The sequence below is a fragment of the Cottoperca gobio genome, chromosome 8, assembly GCF_900634415.1.
Source record: "Cottoperca gobio chromosome 8, fCotGob3.1, whole genome shotgun sequence".
NCBI lineage: Eukaryota > Metazoa > Chordata > Actinopteri > Perciformes > Bovichtidae > Cottoperca > Cottoperca gobio.
Genome location: NC_041362.1, coordinates 12,621,904 through 12,647,032, shown reverse-complemented (window position 1 = coordinate 12,647,032; position 25,129 = coordinate 12,621,904). Strand labels below are relative to the sequence as shown.

Sequence of the window (25,129 nt, the reverse complement as noted above, 5' to 3'; positions counted from 1 at the left end):
TCGTTCAGTGATGTTGACACAGCTTTTTGTATATTGCATATGTGTATTTCATGAGTCATGTATGTTACGTATGTACTCATTTTACTCTGTATGAGAATCTGTTTAGCTTGTGTTCAGTGTGTGTACTGTATGTGCGAGAAGTAAGGACACCATCTGCCATCATCTTTGCTTTGCGCCAACCCCCCACCCCTATTAACCCACACCCATGCTCACGTACACAAAATCCTTCATTGTCGAATTTGATGAAAACATTTATTTTTCCCGCTGTGAATATGTGAAAGAAATGGAGAGAGATGCAGAACATGTTGGAAGAAGAGTGGGTGGGATGCAGAGAGCGCTGCAATTGTGTAAGGGTGATAGGGGGGGGGGGGTGTAGGGGGGCGGTGGGGGTGGTAAAGCACTAAGATTGAGCAAAAAAAACTTGTTTTTCAGCCTCTGGAAGGATACGTTCACACTAGACGGATGCTTACATATTTTCACACACACACACACACACACAAACACACACACAGAAATACAATTACGTACACACTTGCACACACATACAAAGTGGATTTTGGAATAATGCCTTGTTTTTTCTGGACTGCCCTAGATTCATTTGGCATCTGTGCTGCACACTCATCTCTCTCTCTTTCCCTCTATGTTGTCATCACCCTGCTTTTCCTCTTACTCTCTCACACACACACACACACACACACACACACACACACACACACACACACACACACACACACACACACACACACACACACACTGACACTTCCCATCGCCTTGTAGCCTGCCTCTCTTCTTTAATCTCTCCCTCTTCCCCACTCTTTATCCATCTTTCTTGCATCTCTCTCCCTCCCTTAGTACACACTGCTAAGATCTGAGTATAAATATTTTAGCTATGTCACTTTGCATCTGCAGTTTCGCAGAGAGACAGTATCTCTATTGCCTCTGTGTGTGTTAGTGTGTGCATGTGTGTGTGTCTGTAAGTCGAGACACAGTTCAGTTGGATGAGTACGACGGTATGTTCTACTGAAGCATCTGTTTGCTGTCTAACTTTGCCATGGCCTATAGCTGAATTCTTCAATGCCAGCAAAATGTGTTTAGAATCAGCTGTTTTTAAAGAACATGTTTTTTTTTTAATAATGCATACTAACCTAACCTTACCTTTGCCCCAGTATAGCCAAAAAGAATTCACCCTGATGTTAAATGCAAACCTGGTAAACGTACAAACACACACATGTAGACACATAAAGAAATAACACACAAACTTACACACACTGCAGCTAGTCTCTTACAGATTCATTAATCCACAAAACATGTCATTATTTGCTATTAGCTTAAAAGTCTTAAAACTGAAAAGAAGGTCCAGCATCATATTTGGTAATTTTAATCAAACGAACACAAATGTATTACTTAACTGTTATGATTTTGTATCAACAACACATTGTAAAGAATATATTCTTCCTAAAAACACATAACAACGTGTGACACTGGACACGTCGTTACGCCATAATACATTACACTTTCAAGTCCACATTTCCTTTCACTCTGATGTTGTTTATCCTCTAAAATCCATATCTGTCATTTGGATTCATAATAACCTGGTTGCTATGTTTGGATGAGAGAAACAACAAGCAACATAGAAAGTCCTGGAAGCCTGCCTCAGGTTTGAAAGCTTTTTCTCCTGAGCTACTGGAGAGGCCCTGTGAGTGTGATGTGAATTTTGCTTTCAGGTCACACATGTCACTTAAAACTAATAAACTGACTGAAAAAGGAAGAGAGAGAGGTGAGGTTCAGTGTGAGTAGCATAGGTGAGGCAAGAGGAAAACTCTTCTGCAGGCTGGCTGAAAATGCAGGCCAGAAGCCTTGCTGGGCTGGTGATGGACAAAGCATTGATATTCTTTTACTTAAATGAAGCCATACCACACTTTGAAAAGGCTCCCTCAATATAAATTAAAGTCCTACATTCATAATTTTACTTTAAAAGATAAAACGGTATTAGCAGCTGAATATATTTAAGATATACAGAGTGGTAGTACTTTAGTCCACAGTGCAGATACAGGCAGTGCCAAACACTTCTGATGAGTCACAAGTGATGATTGAGAGGGATTATTTTTTTCTATACATTGTTTTTGGGGGGGGAAATCATACTCATTCTGCCGTTAGTACTTGAGTAAATGTAGCACTCGGATAAATAGACTGACAGGTGTTTGGAGGCAGAATAATTTAGTTTGTTCCAGGGGATTAGAGATTAGAAACATCTCTCTCTAACCTACAGCCTGCAGACACACATCTGCACTCAGAAGCTGCTTTTAGTATGCCCACTGAATTCTTAGTACAAACTGAGTAGACTTTGACAGTGTACCATCATTCATATCTGAAAAGTTAAACAATTGTGTACGATGTTTTATGTTCTTTCAAATTCAGTTTCCTTCAGATGCTCTGTGATGCTTAGTCAGCCCTTTCAGGCGGAGAGTCTAGAGTCATGGAGGCTAAAATGTAGAAATACGCTGTTGGCTTGAAGTAATCAATAGTCAAACAAATGCTACCTCTCCCCACGGTCAATAATAATATTGATTGTTGTACATCCTCTGTTAAAACAAGCCAAGGGAGTTTCATTTCTTCTTATTTTTCCAGCAATTTCTTTTTAACTGCTTTTACTGCAGTTTTACTGAATCACACAGACACACTGACGGCCCCAAACTCAAGCAGACATATGCTGTATAATGTGCACAAACCTGAGCCAAATACACAGCGCATTGCACACATAAACACAGTGACACACACATTCGTACAGTATGCGCACACATACCGTCTACACTCCTCTTCGCACCCCTAGGGGTTCAAATGATTTCACAAATGCTCACACTTAATCCACCAGCCAGGCGACAGAAGCTTAGACAAATGTACGCGATAACGTGTGTGTGTGGCACTGTACTGGGCTGTGATTTATATACGGAAATGAGCACACTTTTATTTATAGGTAAAAGGATGTGATAATTTATTTGCTATACTGAAAGTCTGTATAAACAGCTCATTAAAAAAGTTAGCGATTCAAATGTGAATGTGTCATAGTTGAGGGACTCAACTATAACAAACTTGGGAAGGAAGGCAATTTGGAATGTTTTTGTTTTTTGTTCTCATAAAGAAATCCACTGCATGAGCTGATGAGGACTGAAATGTTGTTCTGAGGGAATGGGCCAGTGACACGTATGAAGATATATTCTTTAGTATTATACATCCTAACCTGAAGATGTATCAGCAAGCAAGCCCACACCTGTGACAGCATGGTCTCAATCGAAAGCAGATAATCTAAATTGCAAATTAATTACCATTGCTGCAGGAGAAATAACTATTTAAGATTTATAAATATAGATGTTATCTTTTCAGGCACAAAGAAATTGCCCAGCTTGCATATATATAAATAAGTGACAAAAACAGTTATTTTTAGAATGCAACTTGGAAACTAAGCCATAGTTTCCTTTTATTGCGTGATTGAATCAGATGCTACACACACGGATTATGTCTCTGATCTACTCTAACTTGTTATTTAGAGATTATCGTGATGACAACACCGACTGTGTGCATAACTATATGTAGGCAATAGATGTGCTTGTAACATTCCTAAAATATCTCAGTTTCCAGACAAAATGATTGTTTGGCTGCATAATCATCAGAGTGAGTGGTGGTAAGTAACACATTGCTAACTCAAGTGTTTATTGATTGCAATTTTCTTCAGTTTTTACTGTGGCAATATAGTTTGACATTCAGTAAATACAGTTACTCAGGTACTTTAACAGTTAAGGGGTCTGCGTGGTTGCTGTTTTACTTAGAGTTTGATGGAGGGTGGCATCAGTTTGCTCGCTCTGCGTTCTGTTGACAGATCCCTAACGCGTTAGCTTGTGGGGAGTCAGTTAACCTCCTCCACATGAGGAGGAATGTGACTCCTGGAATCCGTATTGACATGTTTTGTGTCTTCTTAGCTAGCTTGTTACCTTTACATGAGCATACATTCAGAAATCATCCGTGGTACAGAACTTATGTAGTGCTGCATGAAGTCATCGAGGGCTAACATTAGGCTTAATGTTAGCCTCGATGACTTCATGCAGCACTTATTGACAGCTGTCAAAATGTAGGCTGGCTAAACCATAATATCTTGTCTATTTCTACATGTGTTAAAAACAGAATACTGTATGTGGGAGTGAAGGATTTGTCTGAAGGAATTTAATGTAATGACAGCAATGCAAGTAACTGATTGCTTTGCTTTTGAGGAACTGCTAAATTACTGTAATAACCTTTTCATTGAGTAATCCGAAGTGTAATACTGATAATCATATAACTATTTAAGTAGATGCCTGTCACAAAATCAAATTGGTTTATTACTGTTTTCTGTTTTTGGAGTGAAAATAGAGAGAGAGAGAGAGAGAGAGAGAGAGAGAGAGAGAGAGAGAGAGAGAGAGAGAGAGAGAGAGAGAGAGAGAGAGAGAGCAGAGAGAGAGGAGAGAGAGAGAGAGAAGAGAAGATAGAGAGAGCGGGAGAGAGAGAGAGAGAGAGAGAGAGAGAGAGAGAGAGAGAGAGAGAGAGAGCGGAGCGAGAGAGAGAGAGAGAAAATGAGAAGGGGGAGGATTATCAAAGTCCCCTTTCTCACTCTAATCCACGTTCTACCAGAGAGTGTGGCTACACCAGTGCTCAGTCCAAACCCTAAACCCTTCTGCCAAAGGTTCGGTTAAAACATAGGCTAGCATTGTGGCCGCTGGCAGGCTAGAAATCCTTTTTGTTTTATGTTCACAGGCATAGCTGACAACATGAATGGTTACTACTCATTTATGCACCTCGGCGTACTGAGGAGGGCTTGTGAGGAAAATGGAAGACTGAGCCTGTTTATCATCTAAAATGGTGCATAAATGTAAGCATGCAACCATCAACACAAAAAAGAATTGCTTAAGTGTTGACGTGAAACAAAAACTGACATGGACATCTCTGGAGGTAAAATAGTTCATTTATGCCAGAGGGATTTATCTTAGTGTGTGTGTGTGTGTGTGTGTGTGTGTGTGTGTGTGTTTGTGTGTGTGTGTGTGTGTGTGTGTGTGTGTAGCCTGTATGAAAGTCTTTACGTCCTTTAGCCACTACGTAACAGCTTAAAAGTGAGACTGGCGCTAACGCTAACCTTAAAGTGTAGAGAGTGTAGCTAAATGGCCTCTAAAAAAGCGTCCAGCCAATTTTAGCACTTAAACGTGCGGTAATTGTTTGGTAGTGGAACAATGTCATAAATCGTGACCCAACCTAGAAGCAGCCTTGTCTGGATTAAGTCAACTTCTTTAGAGAGAAGAGTCAATGCTTTTAAAGTCCAAATTGAATAGTTTTTTTTCCGCTAAACAGCATACATCACACATAAAAAGAAATCAAACACCGGAAGGGTCACATTTCTATTTTTATATGTTTTGGTATCTCATGGCAACCTCCTAGTTTTGGTCTTATTTGAGGTATAGCATTACCAGTATAAGGTCCGTGTATATTGATGCTATTTCGACACAAGCCAATGAATCTTGTGAAATACGTGAATCCGCGTCCATCGTTAGCGGTGCAGACGATCACACGGGTCAGACAAAAGCCTACACAACACAGAGACTTTGACAACACTCAGTAGCTTTCAACTGCTAAACTCTGCTCCTATATACCTTAACTACAACTATTATATACTTTTAAAAACATGCAGAAAAGAGATGACTACATGTGATATCATTGTGGACTTTAAGCTGAAGAAACACAACGATGGAGCAGCTGACAACATGCCACCAAAGTAATTTTCCATAAAGTTTAAAACACACTCATGCTGAAAAGTGTAGCAATGAATGCCCCCCAGCTGGAGAGATTTCTGAACGGAAGGCATCCGGAAATTAAGATTCATTAACAAGCTGCCCAATGTCATACCCCCAAACCTTAAGTGTGGCACATGGACAACCTCGAATTCTTCACACTACGAGTTTAGTCCTCACAGTGTGATCCCAATTATAGTCCCTGGCAGTAACTTGAAGGATATAAGAGCAGCTATTAATTGTTGGCTGTCAGGAACAAGAGTCCCCATGCTCAAGTGGCTTTGGTACGTGAGAGTGCAGTTAAGAAGATTTATTTATGACATCGACAGCTGGATGAAGGCTATGAAGAAATAGAGGTTGGTCTTTTGGTCCTGTAAGATATCAGCACTAACCTGAAACCTGACATTCGTGGTCGACAATGATACTTTTGAAAATGACCATCTCTTTAATTTCACATTGGCACATTAATACCCTGCCCTCCTGTGTGTCCAACCCGAGACAGACTCTCAACAAATCATCAAATCTCATCATCCCATCGAGTAATATGTTTGGTAACGAATAGATCCCATTGATTTTTTTGTGACCCACTGTTTTCATCTAGAACCACGTCAGGTGAAATAAAGTTGATACAAGTCCCATTTATAAGTATCTCAAAAACAATAACTTTGATTTAATTCAAATTGTGCTCCGAGATTCATAGTCCCATTCATGACTGTTTCTTGTTTCTCAATTGTCTATCTTCACTAATCCATTCCCCCCCCTCTAAGACTCTGTTTTCCTCAAGCTCAACTCTTTGCAGTGAGCTTGTGAGCTTGAGGGCAATTATTCAATTCTATACAGATGTGCAAGGTAATGAAGAGTTCAGGGTCAGGACACACACCCATAAGCTTTGTTTCTCGCATTCCCTCCTTCTGTTCTTTGTTTTTCTCTTCCAATCTACTCATTTTCCTATGCATGTCATGCCATTTATGGCATGTCTCCGTATCATAACTGACCGAAATGAAGTCTATACAGGATTATTAAGCATAATTCTCCACGTAAGTCCTTTTGAGGAGAGGTTTCGACTCAGTTCTGTGGTGTTTGAAAATAAAATGTATTGTGGGCTGCCATCGGTTCCTACCAGTGGTGTGGACATATGATGTGTAAATGTACGTTTAAATGCAAGAAATCCTTATTTATCCACTTATTGGTATATGTGGCAACAATATATTTTTTTGCATACAATTAACCTATTGGTGTGAAAGCATAGGCATTACTAGCTCAAAACACACACTCACACATCCTCGCAAGCAGCAATAATAACATATTTCTTACGCATCATGCCAAGACAACCATTGTGCTTTGCTTAACACTACAGGCACTGATAATGAAAAATATTAAGAGTGTCTCGGCTGTCGCAATCAAGTCTCTGGAGTCTAATAGTCCTCTCACTGACGGAGAAAGAGGCAGATGATGGAGAGAGAGTGATTAATGAGCTGAATATACATGTGTGTTTGCATGCGCTCTGTGCAACGCATGCTTTTGTGAGTGATAAGACAAGGAGAACAAAAAACAAAAGAGTGAGAAAAAGGAGGGGAAGAGGTTAATTTGAGTATATCAACCTCCACATATTCACATCATGTGAAACAAGCAGAATCAACTTCCTGCCTCCCCGCCCACACACGTCCTGGAAAAACATCATCAGGGCCTTCTTCTATTTCCTAGCTCTTGCATTTGCACAGCTTGATACACAAACTGCTGGGGAACTATTTCACATCCCACCACACTCCCATCTTTTCAATTCTTCCTCTAGGCTTCAAATGCAATATGTGCACAAAGCAGAGAAAAATATGCTTGCTAGTAAGAGGGGAAAGAAGATATCTTTCGCTATAACATCTTCCATTACCCTAAATCATTGCAAGTACTTACACTATATGCATTCTGTGTTTCGTCAGTGATCCACGTTTTTTTTTAATACAACGGCTCTGTTGTATAAAGGTCTGTTCCGTTTGTCTGTGTTTTGTTCTTAAACTTCTGGTTAAAAACCAACTTCTTCTAATGGGTGAGAGATATCGGTTTATACGGTATTCTGGCAGAGACAATGCATTGAAGGGCGTCACTCTTCCCTTTACTGCATACCTTCCCATAATAATTTCCAAATAATTTAATCATCTTATATCGATACCATTTGCCTATTTTTAACCCCGCAGTCGCTAATGCAACTGCCACAAAGTGTGTTCTGGCAGTATTCAACCTCACGTGTATAGAGGCAGATGTCCATCTGCAGTTTCAACCAACTATTAACTCTACATCAGAGTTCTGTGCATAGTACCTCGCTCCTCTCCCTCCTCTCCCTCTCCGCCCTCATCTCTTCTCGCCCTCCGCCCCCCCTCCTCTCTCTCCATCTCTCTCTCCTCTTCTCTCTCCTCGCTCTCTCTCTCCTCTTCCTGCTTCCTCTCTCTCTCTCTCTCTCTCTCCAGTCGTCTTCTCTCTCGTCTCTCTCTCTCTCTCTCTCAGTCATCCTCATCCCCCGTGTTACTGGAGCCTGCCGACGTAGCAGTGGATGAAAAAAAAAAAGAATCTCTCTTTGCTTCAAGCCAGCGATGCAATAATCGGAAAGGAATATGGGAAGGTACTGTACAATATTGCTTTTGCCCCATTTTAAGACCTAATTATAATATCATTTAGAACACCTATTTTCGGTATGCTAAATTCTGTGCGATGGATGCAACAGACTGACAAGCAGCGTGCACCTCACTCTACATACTCCAACGCTACTGTTGGGTTGAGTCCTCTTGGTGGCAACAGAAGCCGCATATGGTTTGATTACTAGGGCATGTTTTTTCTCGTTTCGGGTTGGCTTTAAGTAGTCCATTTGAGCAGCTTTTGATTTTATTGCAATCTTCGTCTTGCTACAGTTGTTTGTATCCCCAACAGCGCTATTTCTGCATGTACGGTTTAAATGCTAAACCAAATGAATACAATATGTGGCCATAGATTTAAAGTGTCACTGAAGCCAGGCTGGTATTTATGCTGGTTCTGTGGATCTGATGGACCGGCAGAGTACGGCCATGGACAGTATGTGCGAGAAGGGCTTTAGTATCTGCAGGAGGATACACCAGGTGATAAAAACTGGCTGTTTGTGTGTGTGTGTGTGTGTGTTGTGTGTGTGGTGTGGTGTGTGTGTGTGTGTGGGTGTGTAGTGTGTGTGGTGTGTGTGGTGTGTGTGCTGTGTTGGGCTTTCCAGCAGTGATGGACTATCTTTACCAACGAACAGTGCGGCACGCTTTACCTGCATTGAGGGGGCTTCGGTGTCAGCTGCCTTTAGTTTTCCGTGCTCGTACGCGCGCGTGTGGAGCGAGTGAGTGAGTGAGTAAGGAAAGAGATGAGAGAGAGAGGAGAGAGAGAGAGAGAGAGAGAGAGAAAGAAGAAGAGAGAGATAACTTTCATACGCATGCACAGCAGCAGCAACAGTTGTCCGACGCTGACGCGGACGGACCACACAGTTTCCTTCTGCCCACACAGTTTCGAACTGCCAGTGCAGGCAGAGCCCGTTAGCAATGTAACATTTTTTTTAATGATCTGTTCCTTACGCGTGGTTAAATCACTGCTAGTGTCCTGCAACAGTTGGAGGTGTCCTATCAATCTTATTTTGGTGACCTAACGAACGGCCGAGCACGGTGGGACTGATACGAATTGCTTTCCCACCATGGACAGCGCATTGTGCTGACGAGCACAAAAACGGGCTGTAACGCCAACATAATTTGTGAGATTGAATGGTTCTAAGATGTGAAAACATGATCTGCAATCCATAATATAGATGTAAGCAGTCATGTCTCTTTCACTTTAGGTTATTGAGACTCACAGATAATTGAATTGAATTGGGAGTTGTTTTTGGCTGAAATAAGAATTTTTTTTTCAACAAATATTTCACTCACTCTTACAAATGTGAACTACTGTTTGAGGTGTTTACAACACCACGCAACACAACAACTCACAATGTATTTTATATTCTACAATGCCTACAATTGATATAATAAAGTGCCATCACACTTTATTTATAGCTTGAGAATAAATTGATGTTTAATTCAATTGATGTCAAAAACCAGCTAGCTAACTTAAGTAGGTCAATAAGGCAGCCCTGTTGCTTTAAAATCAGGTTGATCAATAGTTATACAGTGGTACAAATCTAGTTTCTGCACAAATGACAGAATGGTCTATCAGTTTGCTAAGTGGAGGATTTCCTTCTAATCAATGTTGGTACATTTGGGCGTGCCATACAGTCAATAAAGGAAATCTTTACTAGTGGCTTTCCATCCTGCCTAAACCTGGGCCCATCAATCTGCCACACCCACACAAATTAAATGGAAATCATACCAACCACAACGTTTTCAGTCTCTCAATAATCAGCTACAATTGCAGCACATTATGATGTCTAGTTTTATATTACAAACCACACCCCTGCTTATCAATCTCTTTACCACCCCCCCCCTCCCCTCTTTACCATCCTTCCCTGCTGCATTCTTTCCTTCTTTATCTCCACCGATCCACTTCCCCACTTATGATGTTCCTCTCCTTGGAGGAATGATGGTAGCAGTCCTCAAAATCAATTGCAAATCACAGATCAGTGGTGTACCAAGGAAAAAGTGGGAGAGAAAATCATCACGAAGTGGATGCATGCCTGGGAGACCTGAATAATGCCACCACCTACCAAAGCCCCTGTCCTTGTTGCTAGTGTAAATCTTCAGTTCATCAAATCACATTGAACTACGTTAGCCATAATTCAGGGAATCTATTGTGCTTTGTTGTCTGTTGGGGTTGCTCTCATGAGGTGATGGATGTTATACTGGAAAAAACCTATAAGGCAATTTTTACTCCTGCTTACTTTTCCCTCGTGTGAACCAAGACATCTAACTGATGCTGTGGAGGTCACTGGTGATAAAAAGGAAACATACAACAACAATCCGCATGTGAAAAGAACAGAAAACACCAGGATTAAATGTAAGGAAGACCGATCTAAAAAATATGACAACCCACGTAACATACAAATTATTATGTATACAGTAAAAAACAAATCAACACATTATTTGATGGATGGCCTGGAGGTTGTATTAGCATGTCTTTCCTTCACAACTGAAGGATAACTTGATATCTACCATGTCTGGGCCAATTGAGAACAGGTGGAGCAGGAGCTTGAGTTGTTATTGAATATTTGATAACTAAGCCCTTAGTGCCTTTATATTTTCCCGCCTGATGCAACTGAAGGCCAGAGACCTTTAGCTCTGTAAGATAATTCTCCTTACACTTGGTGCAGGCAACGTATGATGGTCCTGATGTGGGTGGATGTATGCAGTGATGGAGATGTACTACACTTCATGCTGATGCATTGACATTTTAAAGAACCTCAATTTTATACATTATATCCATAATTGCTGTGTGAGCACACACACCTTTATGAGAATTTAATTATAAAAATGGCTTATGTTGCATGTTGTAGTTTGATGCCTACGTATGACACTATAAAGCAGACGGTGGCTGTGGGCCGCTTAGCTGACGAGTTGAGCAGTAGTTTTATTATCTCTGTCATGAAGTCTCTAAACCCGTCTTTTCTTCCATATCGACAACTGGCTATGCTGAGTTGTTGCCGTTGCAACTCCCTATTTCCAGATACAATGCAACCGTTCAGGCCCAAATCTGTGAATTCCAAACACGGATTGACCCTGCTATGACAGATTGAAGGTTGATTGACAAGTCATTCAATACACAAACAACAGTTATTAAATAACTCACGAGGGTGCCTACAAAGTGTCTATTTACAGCAATATTGTCAATAAAATATGAACTATAATTTCAATCATAATGTAGGATAAACAAATCATGTCAACCTTTTCTACTTTAGTTGACAAAGAAACATTATATGCTTATATTTACTATGTTTCATGAAATGCTTGATTGGGCCTTAAACTACAACTCCCTCCTTTCATCTTCTTTTTTTATTAATTGCATCTATCTGTGGATATCGCAATGCAAAATATAAACCTTGTACCAAGTTTTATATTTTATTTTTATTTTAGAAAAAAAAAAGATGCACATTGGTATCATGCTTTTATAATTGCACTGCTGCACTGGATGTTTCTTATCCAGGGAATCAGGACTTTTCAGTTCTCAGATCTAACTCTTTACATTCAGCTCCCCCTTCCCTGGCCTCCTTTATCTCCCAGCAAAACCACACCCTCCAAACTGTTCCTATTTCTGTACCCCAGAAGGATTATGCAAAGATCCTGAGAGGGATAACCCTTGGTGAGACATTCACACAATTTCTCCTTGTCTCACCTCCTTCACATCAACTCCATGTGGCATTGGCAACATTCACTCTCTTTCAGCCTAACGCTGTTGCAGTGCTCTGTGCATCAATACGACAGTCATGTTTTCACACCAACTGTCACTCCTTGGCCTTGCTGCAAGGAACCAGTATGGAGGTCCCCTTGGCAAGAGAACTGGGATACTTGGTAGACGGATTCGTTGACGAGTTTCTAAAGTGCAACAGCAACGGCCCCGTTTGTTCATTACTGTATATTTTGCCGGCGTGAAATGTTGAATAGGATCTTTCTTCTTCGTTCTATGGGAGGATGAGATGTGAAAGGTGTCAAGACTGGAATGGACTAGCCGCAGGTGTAAGATGGAAGTTCATGGAAGGAATAAACAGCATGAAGATGAAGCAGATAAAGACGGAAACAAGAATTTTACAGTTAATATACAAAAAAAAAAAAAAAAAAAAAAAAAAAAAAAAAAAAAGAAAAAAAAAAAAAAAAAAAAAAAAAAAAAAAAAAAAACCAGGAAGTTAAGAAAGAACGCAGCAAATCTTTCAAACACCTTTACCAAGGGACGCCACTTTTACAAAATGACGAGGAAGACAGGGGCCAGTTAATTAAAAAAATATAAATATATATTTATCAGAAAAATGAATAACCAATGTAAGCTATCTTATTTTTCCATTAACTTTTGCTCTTCTTCAGGAGGCAGGATTTGATATGTTTTCGACTGGGCCCCAGCCTCTTTTATGGCGGTCTCTTTTTGTGATAACAAGCGCTAGTGTCTATGGTTCTCTCCTCTCAACCTCCAACTCACCTTTTACTGCACTCTGCCTGTCACCTTTTTTATTTTTTATGACAATAACGAAGTACACAATCAATTAACACATTAAAACCTCAAGGGGAGCACCTGAGGAGGGGATCCCTCTCCCAGACAGACAGACGTGCACAGATATCAATGTGTACAAGGATAAACAACAAACTAAAATAACACTAGACACTCCATGTTACAGAATGATGATGTGGTTTGTCATATGAAAAATGATGATCCAGAGGATGTCCCAAATAAGCTTCCTGCCTCCAAAAAATAATAAGAAATAAATAAAAATGTGAGGCAGGACAAGCGCACAGGCGCGCCAACTGATTCATGAATCCAAATGTAACTTTAATATGGCAACCTGCTCAGAATGAGGACAACAGAACCTACCCGGGGACGATGACCTCGGATGCTGATTTAGTAACATGCATTTAAGGGAAATGATGCATACAAGATAGAGAGGGAGAGGAGGAGATAGAGATAGAGAGAGGAGAGAGTTTAAATACCCCCCCGCAGTCCTAAGCCTATAGCATCATCAACTAGGGGCTTGGCTCAAGGCAGCCTTATCATGCCCCTAACTATAAGCTTCAACTCAGAGGAAAGACTTTGAGCCTACTCTTAATGTAGAGAAGGTGCCTTGCCTGATACAAATATTTTTAGAAATAGTTGTGGACCACCCTCACACGCTATCAATCTCCCCATGGGCCAATAAATTGAGTATCACCCCTTGAATGCGGACTCTAGTTGCTAGTACGGCATGTCTGCCTGTCCCAACCCTCACTGTGATAGAAATCAGGGAAGGTGGATGGAACATCTGTAGGAAACGCAAGTTTAACAGACTAAACAACCAGTGTTTCAGAGTCCCATTGTGTTGCTAGCAGGTGTCATGTCAACTTTACATTGATGAATTCAATTCATTTGAATTGGATGACTGGTTGGCATATCTTCTTCATACGCTTCATAGCCACATGTAGCTCCTTGGGAGATTACTGTAACAATGTAACGGTTTATATCCACCTTTTAGGAATTCACTGGATCCAAATACAATGTACACATGAACCCACAGCAGTCTTGTGTAGAGACAATCATCCGATTATTTTGTAATTCCCTTCTCTCATGTTTATAGATTTCACCAGCTCTCGCTTTATGCTCTAATTTGGAGTGACAAGTGGTGCAAAGTGACCTGACATTGACAAAAATGTTTTCGAACTGGGAAAAGCGTTGACAAAAGATTGGGTGTGCAAGCGATGGCGTGTCTGTTTTGTGGGAAGGTGTTGTTTTCTCTCTCTTGTGGGTGACATACCGAGCATGTGAGTGCTTAATTGTGTTGGAGCATCCAGGTGCTGCGTTCATGTCATGTTGTTGACTGAGGTCTGTGAATATATGCGTTATAGGTGTGTATATCAGCCAAAGAAACCAACCAACACACACAGAAACCATTGTCATTGATCGTCCACACTGGCACAAACATGTTTAATGTGCTGCACAAGCTACATTTTGGGCTTTAAATGCCTGAACTTTTGTTTTTTTTTCTGTAACATACTACAAACATTTTGTTTAAATGTAGAAAACACAGTAAACGCGTAATGAAAGGATCTGGATATATCTGTCCCTATCTCAGCAGGCAGCAGAGAGTGTGTTTCATCAGCATTTATTAAGCTATATGATGCTTAAACTTGGAGAAATTATTCAAAACCACGATGCCATGTATTTCCCACCTGTATCAGAGCCTTATTATACTGTGTAGGTGTAAAAACAATAAGTTCATTTAAGATCAATGTAACTCTGCATTCTTGATCACATGATTCATTTACGGTCAATAACATAAATATTCCTTAATAAGCTAATCCAAAATAGACAACTACAATACGGTGGAACTTTGTGGCTGTGACCATTAGGTTAGTCAAGTGCTTCTATGGAAATCTAAAAGTGAAAGTGCATTAAAACTAGTCGATGTCCAATAAAATGAAGCTTCGGAGACGGCATTTCGCTTTAAGAACTTCCTGAGGAAGAAAGCTCTTGGCATGACTCTACAACGTGCAGCTGTACTGTAGGTGTGCATTCTTCAGGTGTTACTGGCGGGGGATCTATGCCTTATACATACTAGAATATTTACTCATGTTTCCAGCACTTTATATAGGAAATTTTGAGAACTAATAATCCTATAACAAATAATTTGAAACTGAAAAAACAAAGCAAGATAAAAATGTGGGATGTGCAGTTTTTTTAATTAGAACAAGTTAATGTGAGTGCAGCTATTTCAAATAAATTACATGGCAATAATGAGTACAAAACATTCTATCGTGGTAACATATTTTGGTATACAAAAATGAATGCAATGAAAAGACTGGTAGCTTATTGGATTCAGATCGATTTTGAATTAAAATTGTGAGCCCAAATAAATTAAAACTGAATTGCAACTTTTTAAAGATAAGTTATGCCTTTAATAAACCCATGAGGGAAATGCCGGTTGTTGGCCGCAGAACAAGGGAGGGAAAGTCCAGATACATTGAATGAATTATTTTTTAGAGGTATATACAAAAAAAGGAAAACTTAATTATACAAGAGTAAGTCTATGTTATGAGCAAAGTCGGCAAGTATTGTATATGTAACAACGTAATGGCATGATCCACCATCTTTGAAAACTGTCAAATACATGTAAGAGAACTGAGCCGCTGTGGTCGTTCATTGATGTTGACAACACGCTTTTGTATATTGCATATTGTATTTTCGAGTCATGTATGTACGTATGTACATTTTACTCTGTATGATAATCTGTTTAGCTGTGTTCATGTGTGTACTGTTGTGCTAGAAGTAAGGACAAAATACCATTGCCATCATCTTTGCTTTGCGCCAACCCCCACCACCCCTATTAAACCCACACCCATGCTCACGTTACAACAATCCTTCTTGTCGAATTTGATAGAAACATTTATTTTTCCGCTGTGAATATGTGAAGAAATGGAGAGAATGCGAACATGTTTGGAAGAAGAGTGGGTGGGATGCAGAAGGCGCTGCAATTGTGTACAGGGTGATAGGGGGGGGGGGTGTAAGGGGGCGCGGTGGGGTGGGGTAAAAGCACTAAGATTGCAGCAAAAAACTTGTTTTTCCAGCCCTCTGGAATGATACGTTCCACCTAGACGGATGCTTACATATGTTCTCACACACACACCACACCACAAAAACCACACCACAGAAATACATTACGTACCACTTGCACACACATACAAATGGATTTTGGAATAAGCCTTGTTTTTCTGGACGGGTGCCCTAGATTCATTGGCATCTTGCGGCCAACACTCATCTTCTCTCTCTTTCCCTCTAATGGTGTGTCATCACCCCGTTCCTCTTACTCTCCCACACACACACCAAAACATCACACACACACACCAACACACACACCACACACACACACACACACCACCAACACTGACACTTCCCATGCCTTGTAGCCTTCCTCCTCTTCTTAATCTCTCCCTCTCCCCACCTATAATCCATCTTTTCTTGCATCTCTATCCCTCCTTAGTACACACTGCTAAGTATCTGAGTATAAATATTTTAGTCTATGTTCACTTTGCAAGCTGCAGTTTCCGCGAGAGACGTATCTCATTGCCTCTGTGTGTTTAGTGTGTGTGATGTGTGTGTCTGTAGAGTCGAGACACAGTCTTCATTGGATGAGTACGAGGTAATGTTCTACTGAAGCAATCGTTTGCGTGTCTAACTTTGGCCATGGCCTATCAGCTGAATTCTCAATGCCGCACAAATGTGTTTAGAATCATTTTGTGTAAGAACATGTTTTTTTTTAATAATGCATACTAACCTAAAACCTTACCTTTGCCCAGAGTATAGGCCAAAAATTCACCCTGATGTTCAAATGCAAACCTGTAAACTAACAAATCCACACATGTAGACACCTAAAAGAAATACAACACAACTTACACAACTGCAGCTAGTCTCTTCAGATTCATTAATCCATCACAAACTGTCATTATTTGGCTATGTAGCTTAAAAGTTCTTAAACTGAAAAGAAGTCCAGCATCCATTTGGTATTTTTAATCAACGAACACACAATGCTTACTTACTGTTATGATTTTGTAATCACAACACATTGTAAAAATATATTATTCCTAAAAACACATAACAACGTGTGACACTGGACACGTCGTTACGGCCATAATACATACACTTTCAAGTCCACATTTCCTTTTCAACTCTGTTTGTTTTATCCTACGAAAATCCATATATCTTTCATTTTGATCATAATAACCTGGTTGCTATGTTTGGATGAGAGAACAACAGCAACATAGAACAGTCCTGGACAAGCCTGCCTCAGGTTTGAAAGCTTTTTTCTCCTCCCTGAGCTACTGGGAGAGGTCCTGTGATTGTGTGTGAATTTTGCTTTCAGTCACAGCTGTCACTTAAACTAATAACTGACTGAACAAAGGAAGAGAGAGAGGTTAGGTTTCAGTGGGGTGAGTAGCATAGGTGAGGCAAGAGGCAACCTTCTGCAGGCTTCTGAAAATGCAGGCAGAATCCTTGCTGGGCTGGGATGGACACAGCATTGATATTCTTTTTACTTAAATGAGCCATAACCACACTTTGAAAGGCTCCCCTCAATATAAGTTAAAGTCCCTACATTCAATAATTTTCCTTAAAGATAAACGGTATTAGCACTGAATATTTAAGATATACAGAGTGGTAGTACTTTGTCCACAGTGGCAGATACGGGCATGCCAAACAACCTTCGTGATGGAGTCCAAGTATGATGGAGAGGATTATTTTTTCTATACATTGTTTTGGGGGGAAATCATACTCATTCGCCGTAGTACTTAGTAATGTAGCACTTCGATAAATAGACGACAGGGTGTTTGGAGGCAAGAATAATTTAGTTTGTTCCAGGGGATAGAGATTAAAACATCTCTCTCTAACCTTACAGCCTGCAGACACACTCTGCACCTGCAGAGCTGGCTTTTAGTATGCCCACTGAATTCTTAGTACAACTGAGTAGACTTTGACAGTGGTAACCACCATCATTCATATCTTGAAAGTTAAACATTGTGTACGATGTTTTATGTTCTTTCAAATTCAGTTTCCTTCAGAATGCTCGTGAATGCTTAGTCAGAAGCCCTTTCATGGCGAGAGTCTCGAGTCATGAGGCTAAAATGTAGAAATACGGCTGTTGGCTTGAAGTGTCAATAGTCAAACAAATGCTACCCTCCCCCACGGTCAATAATAATATTGATTGTTTGTACATCCTCTGTTAAAACATCTGTCACTTCACTTACCTTGGAGGTCTATAATGGCATTACTTAACTAAAGTTGGTAGAGGCATTGATCCCCCCCCCCCCCCGTTTTACTAGTTTGAAATGTCGGGTACATATTTGGAACATTGTTAATAACAGTTTTGGTTTACAGTTTTTTCAGCAGCTTCTGGTCTTATCTCTGCACCAGTTACCTAATGGGTCAGAACTTGAAATGTGTGAGTCAAATCCAATGTACTGCAGACTAGATTATGAGATACACTTGCTAATGTTGGTGTAATGTTCTGTGACTGCCACTAGATGTTCCCAAAGGACCATCTTTTAGTGGGTTTATGAGTTATGAGCTTTGGGTTCTAATGTTCCTCAAACTGCTCCTGGTGTGAATCTAATCCCCCGTTGACTGTGTACCTGACATAGAGGCTATTATCTGGTGCTGGTTTAAGCATTAACTTGCATTGGCTTTAATTTAAGCACCCCCACATAACAGCACCTCCGAATTCCAGGGGAAAAACATTTTTTAAAGCTGTACAAGCTTACTTTGCACTGTTTTATTCATAAACACTAAAGCAGGGCAATGGAAGATGAGATATCCTTTGTTTTTCACCACCTTTAGCTTCCCCCTTCAAGGCAGGTTTATGCCATGTGGTACTCAATTACCACAGCTAGTTTTCTCAGAAGCTCGGCAGTGGAGGAAAAAATCTGATATATGCACAAATATTTATATTGCAATAGGTTTGCATAGTTCATTATATTGACTCTTTAGAAACACTCTGTACATGTGTACATGGGACTGGGTGTGCACATCAATAAGATGCTGAACTGTATTTAAACAGTAGACTAATCTTCAATAATTTGTGGATGGGTGTGTGATTTTGTGTTTGTGTTTTATACATACATGTGAATTGCAAGAGAAACTTTATGCATTCAAATGTAATCGTGCGTAGCGTCTGTAAGGATCAGCTGGAATTCTGCGTTCTGTTTGCTTGAGTGTTGATTCTGTTTGCTTGAATCTTCCTACTGGATGTGCTATAGGCTCTTTGTGTAAGCAATGTCTATGTTCCTTCCAATTGGCTTTCTCTTTAAGAAAATGACCCTACTTTTCTTCTAATTACCTTAATAATCATTTTCCTGATGAGATTATGGTCTCATTTGGTAGTTTCAAGTTGTATTCAATACAGCATGATGTTCATTTTGTAAATGATGGTCCCATTTAGAGTAAATAGACGATAAAGCGGTGTCTGCTTTTAGGGCGGGGCTACCTTGTGATTGAAAGGTCACTTCCACGGGGTTGTCCGCTTTGGGTGTTTGCAGTGTATTCATCTTAGAACTTAAACTCTGTCACTTCACAAAAGTATATTCATTGTTTCAGTTGCCAAAAAATGTCTTGTTCACCATTCGGTTGCTCTTAGCTCCACCCTGTCGTGTCACGTCCGGTTCCAAAGAACCAAGATGGCGATGGACAAAAATCAAGCATGAGCTGTAAAAGGCAATAATGTTAATGGATTGAAAACAGAGCTGTACAAGCACAAATATTGTCAACACACATTTTGAAAGTGTCTAACACATGTAACATACGATCATGCTACTATGGCTCTGCTGTGATATTCAATCCACAGCTGCTTGACGAATAAAATAACAGACAGGGAGAGGACTGAAAAACAAGAGAATACAGTGCTCAGGGTTAGCCTCGGTGTCTCTCACTCTTTGCTCCTCTCCTCAATACTATACTTGGTTCCCATGGAAACACACTTGCAGCGCTTGAGTCGTGAGGCCAGTCAGCTGAGATACCTCATCGTGTAAACAATCCTGCAATCTGAACTGAATATGTTCGGTCTGTGTCGGATTTTGTCAAATGATGTAGATGTCAGCTAAAAGTAATGGGTGCCAGAAAGATGGCAGGACCCGGGGTGGAACTGAGACAGCAGCTGTGACCACTTTAAACTTTTCCTGCAACTTTTGATGTTTTATTTCCCTGACATTTAAGAAACGGATACAGTATGAGCCTACTTCTTCTACAACGACACAGGTAACTAACTGCTATCATAGCATAATGTTTTTCAGTCACTCTACAGTCATAAAGGAATTAAAGTAACTCTGTAGAATAGGTTAAACATCAGCCTCCATAAAGTTGTAATTTCATGGTACACTGCATCCTATATAATAACTTCATAGATGGCAATCTCTGATTTTTTGAGCAATCAATCCATGCCTGTACTTATTATAATAATCATAGTACCTTACACAGACTCTATATATAAGATATGCCTAATGATCATTATTGTCTGTGAAGACACCTGTTGTAATGTGTGAAATAATGTCGTGTATGCACAAGGAGTTACATCGTTAGCACAAAAAACATTGCTTTACATACAGACCAGAACAGTCCTTGATGCCAAGGGGAGTGCATGAGCCATTTGTCATCCAGCGAACACAATTAGAGGCAAAACATATTGCAGAAAGCAGAAAAAATAGATAATGACTCACATTGTTTTGTTGCACTGTATGAAAGTCTTTAGTCTTTAGCCAAACTACGTAAACAGGCTTAAAAGTGAGACTGGCGCTAACGCTAACACTTAAAGTGTAGAGAGTGTACTCTAAATGGCCTCTAAAAAAAGCAGTCCAGCAATTTTAGCACTTAAACATGCGGATAATTGTTTGGTAAGTGGAACAATGTCATGAAATACGTGACCCACCTAGAAGCAGGCCTTGTCTGGATTAAGTCAACTCAGTTAAAGGAGAAGAGTAAGCTTTAAAGTCCAAATTGAATAGTTTTTTTCCGCTACAGCATACATCATCACAAGAAAAGAAATCAAACACCGGAAGGGTCACATTTCTATTTGATATGTTTTGGTATCATCATGGCACCTCCTAGTTTGGCATTAATTTGAGGTAATAGCATTACACAGGTATAGGTCCGTGTATATTGATGCCTTATTTCGACACAGCCAATGAAATCTTGTGAAAAGACGTGAACATCCGCGTCCAATCGTGAGCGGGGCAGACGATCACACTGGGTCAGACAACAGCCTACACAACACAAGAGACTTTGAACAACACGCAGTAGCTTTCCTGCTAAACTCTGCTCCTTATCTAACTTACACAAACTATTAATAATACTTTTAAAAACATGCAGAAAAGAGATGACTAAATGTGATATCAGTTGGACTTTAAGCTGAAGAAACACAAGCAGATGGAGCAGCTGACAACATGCACCAAAGTATTTTCCCAGGGAAAGTTTAAAAACAACTCAAGCTGAAAAGTGTAGCAATGAATGCACCCAGCTGGAGAGATTTCTGGAACGGGAAGGCATCGGAAATTAGATTCATTAACAAAGCTGCCAATGTCATAGCCCCCAAACCTTAAGTAGTGGCACGATGACAACTCGAATTCTTCACACTAATAGTTATCCTCACAAGAGGGATCCCAAATTAAAGTCCCTGGCAGTAACTTGAGGATATAAGAGCAGCTATTAATTGTTGGCTGTCAGGAAAAGAGTCCCATGCATCAAAGTGGCTTTGTACGTGAGAGTGAAGTTAAGAAAGATTTATTTATGACTCGACAGCTGGATGAGGCTATGAAGAAATAGAGGTGGTCTTTTGGTCCTGTAAGATAATCAGCACTAACCTGAAACCTGACATTCTGTGGTCGGACAAAATGATACTTTTGAAAAATGAGCCATCTCTTTAGCTTCACATTGGCACATTAATACCCTGCCCTCCTGTGTGTCCAACACGAGACAGACTCTCAACAAATCATCAAATCTCATCATCGCCATCGAGTAATGATGTTTGGTACGAATAGATTCCCATTGATTTTTGTGACCCAACTGTTCTTTCATCTAGAACCACGTCAGGTGAAATAAAGTTGATACAAGTCCATTATAAAGTATCTCAAAAAACAAATAACTTGATTTAATTCAAATGTGCTCCTGAGATTCATAGTCCACATTCATGACCTGTTTCTCTCATTGTCTATCTTCACTAATCCATTCCTCTAAGACTCTGTTTCCTCCAAGCTCAACTCTTGCAGTGAGCTTGTGAGCTTGAGGGAATTATTCAATTATAACAGATGTGCAAAGGTAAAGAGGAGTCAGGAAACACACACCATAGCTTGTTTCTCGCATTCTCCTTCTGTTCTTGTTTTTCTCTTCCAATCTACTCATTTTCCTATGCATTCAGCCATTATATGCAGTCTCCGGATCATAACTGACCAAATGAAGTCTATACAGGATTATTAGAGCAATAGATTCCCACGTAGTCCTTTTGAGGAGAGGGTTTCGACTCAGTTCTGTGGGTGTTGAAAAAGAAAATGTATTGTGGCTGCATCGGTTCCTACCAGGTGGTGTGGAATAATGATGTGTAAATGTACGTTTAATGCAAGAAATCCTTATTATCCATTATTGGTATAGTGGCACATATATTTTTTTGCATACAATGTAACCTATTGGGTGTGAAAGCATAGGCATTAACTAGCTCAAAACACACGACTACACATCCTCGCAGCAGCAATAGATAACATATTTCTTAAGCATCATGCCAAGACAAGCCATTGTGCGTTTGCTTAACACTACAGGCACTGATAATGAGAAAATATTAATGAGTGTCTCGGTGTCGCATCAGTCTCTGGAGCTAATAGTCCTCCACTGACGGAGAAAAGAGGCAGAGATGGAGAGAGAGTGAGTTAATGAGCTGAAATATACATGTGTGTTTGCATGCGTCTCTGTGCAACTGCTTTTGTGAGTGAGAAAGACAAGGAGAACAAAAAACAAAAGAGTGAGAAATAAGGAGGGGAAGAGTGTTAATTGAGTATAATCACACCTCCAACATATTCCATCATGTGAAACAAGCAGAATCAACCTTCCTGCCGCCCACACACGCATGAAAAACATCATCAGGGCCTTCTCATTCCTAGCTCTGCATTTGCACAGCTTGATACACAAACTGCTGGGGAGACTTATTCACATCCCACCCAGCACTCCATCTTTCATTCTTCTTAAGGCTTCAAATGCATATGTGCACAAAGCAGAGAAAAATATGTTGCTAGTAAAGAGGGGGAAAGAAGGATATCTTTCGCTATACATCTTCCATTACCCTAAATCATTGCAATGTACTTACAACATATGATGCATTCTTGTGTTTCGTCAGTGATCCACTTTATACAACGGCTTCTGTTGTATAAAGGTCTGTTCCGTTTGTCTGTGTTTGTGTCTTAAACTTCTGTTAAACCAAAGTCTTCTAATGGGGAAGAGAATCTGGGGTTATACGGTATATCTGGCAGAGACATGCATTTGAAGGGAGTCACTCTTCCTTATACTGCATACCTTCCCATTAATAATTCCAAATAATTTAATCAATATTATATCGATACCATTTGCTATTTTTAACCCAGCAGTCGCTAATGAAGCTGCCACAAAGTGTGTCTGCAGGTATTCACCTCACAGTTATAGAGGCAGATGTCCACTGCAGTTCAACCATATTACTCTACAGCAGAGGTCTGTGCATAGACCTCGCTCCCTCTCCCTCTCTCTCCCTCTCGCGCCCTCTCTCTCTCTCGCCCCCCCCTCTCTCTCTCTCTCTCTCTCTCTCTCTCTCTCTCTCTCTCCTCTCTCTCTCTCTCTCTCTCTCTCTCTCTCTCAGTCATCCTCTCCCGCCGTGTTACTGAGCCTGCGACGTTAGCAGTGGATGAAAAAAAAAAAGAATCTCTCTTTGCTTCAGCCAGCGAATGCATAATCTGGAAAGGAAATAAGTGAAGGTACTGTACAATATTGCTCCATTTTAAGACTTATTATAATATCATTTAGAACACTATTTTCGGTATGCTAAATTCTGTGCGATGGATGCAAGCGACGACAGAGCGAGCGTGCACCTGCACTACAGACTCCAACGCTCTGTTGGGTTGAGTCCTCTTGGTGCAACAGAAGCCCATATGGTTGATTTTACGAGGGCATGTTTTTTCTGTTTGGGGTTGGCTTTAAGTGCAATTTTGAGCAAGCTTTTGATTTTATTGCAATCTTCGTCTTGCTACAGTTGTTGTATACCCAAACGCGCTATTTCTGCATGTACGGGTTTAAATGCTAAACAGAAGTGAATAAAATATGTGGCCATAGATTTAAAGTGTCACATGAAGCCAGGCTGGTATTTATGCTGGGTTCTGTGGGGATCTGATGGACGGGCAGAGTACGCGCCATGGACAGATGTGCGAGAAGGGATTTAGTATCGAGGGAGGAATCACGCAGGGGATAAAACTGGCTGTTTGTGTGTGTGTGTGTGTGTGTGTGTGTGTGTGTGTGTGTGTGTGTGTGTGTGTGTGTGTGTATGTGTGTGTGTGTGTGTGTGTGTGTGTGTGTGTGTGTGTGTGCTTTCCAGCAGTGATGACTACTCACGACAGGCGGCACGCTTTACCTGCATTGAGGGCTTCGGTGTCAGCTGCCTTTAGTTCTTCCGTGCTCGTACGCGCGCGTGTGTGAGCGAGTGAGTGAGTGAGTAAGTGAAAGAGAGAGAGAGAGAGAGAGAGAGAGAGAGAGAGAGAGAGAGAGAGAGAAAGAGAGAGAGAGAGAAAGAGAAATTTCATGACAGCAGCAGCAACAGTGTCCGACTGCTGACCGACGGACCACACAGTTTCCTTCGCCCACACAGTTTCGACTGCCAGGCACGAGACACGTAGCAAATGTGAACATTTTTTAAATGATCTGTCATTACGCTGGTTAAATCACTGCTAGTGTCTGCAGACAGTTGGAGGTGTCTATCAATCTATATTTGTGACCTAAACGGCCGAGCACGGTGGACTGAGTACAGTGCTTCAGCACCATGGACAGCGCATTGTGCTGACCGAGCACAAAACGGGCTGTAAGCGCCACATATTTGGGGAGATTGAATGGTTCTAAGATGTGAACATGATCTGCATCCATAATATAGATGTAAGCAGTATGTTCGTGTTCACTTAGGTGATTGAAGA

General features: G+C 40.5%; 1 protein-coding gene across 1 annotated transcript in view; it reads left to right on the top strand.

Moving 5' to 3' along the window:
• Positions 1-23,844: 23,844 nt before the first annotated feature.
• Positions 23,845-25,129, top strand: part of elfn2b (extracellular leucine-rich repeat and fibronectin type III domain containing 2b) — a 64,214-nt gene continuing 62,929 nt past the window's right edge. The window contains exon 1 of the mRNA XM_029437848.1: positions 23,845-23,926. The gene's annotated coding sequence lies outside the window, so the exon portion shown is untranslated. The remainder of the gene's footprint in view (positions 23,927-25,129) is intronic.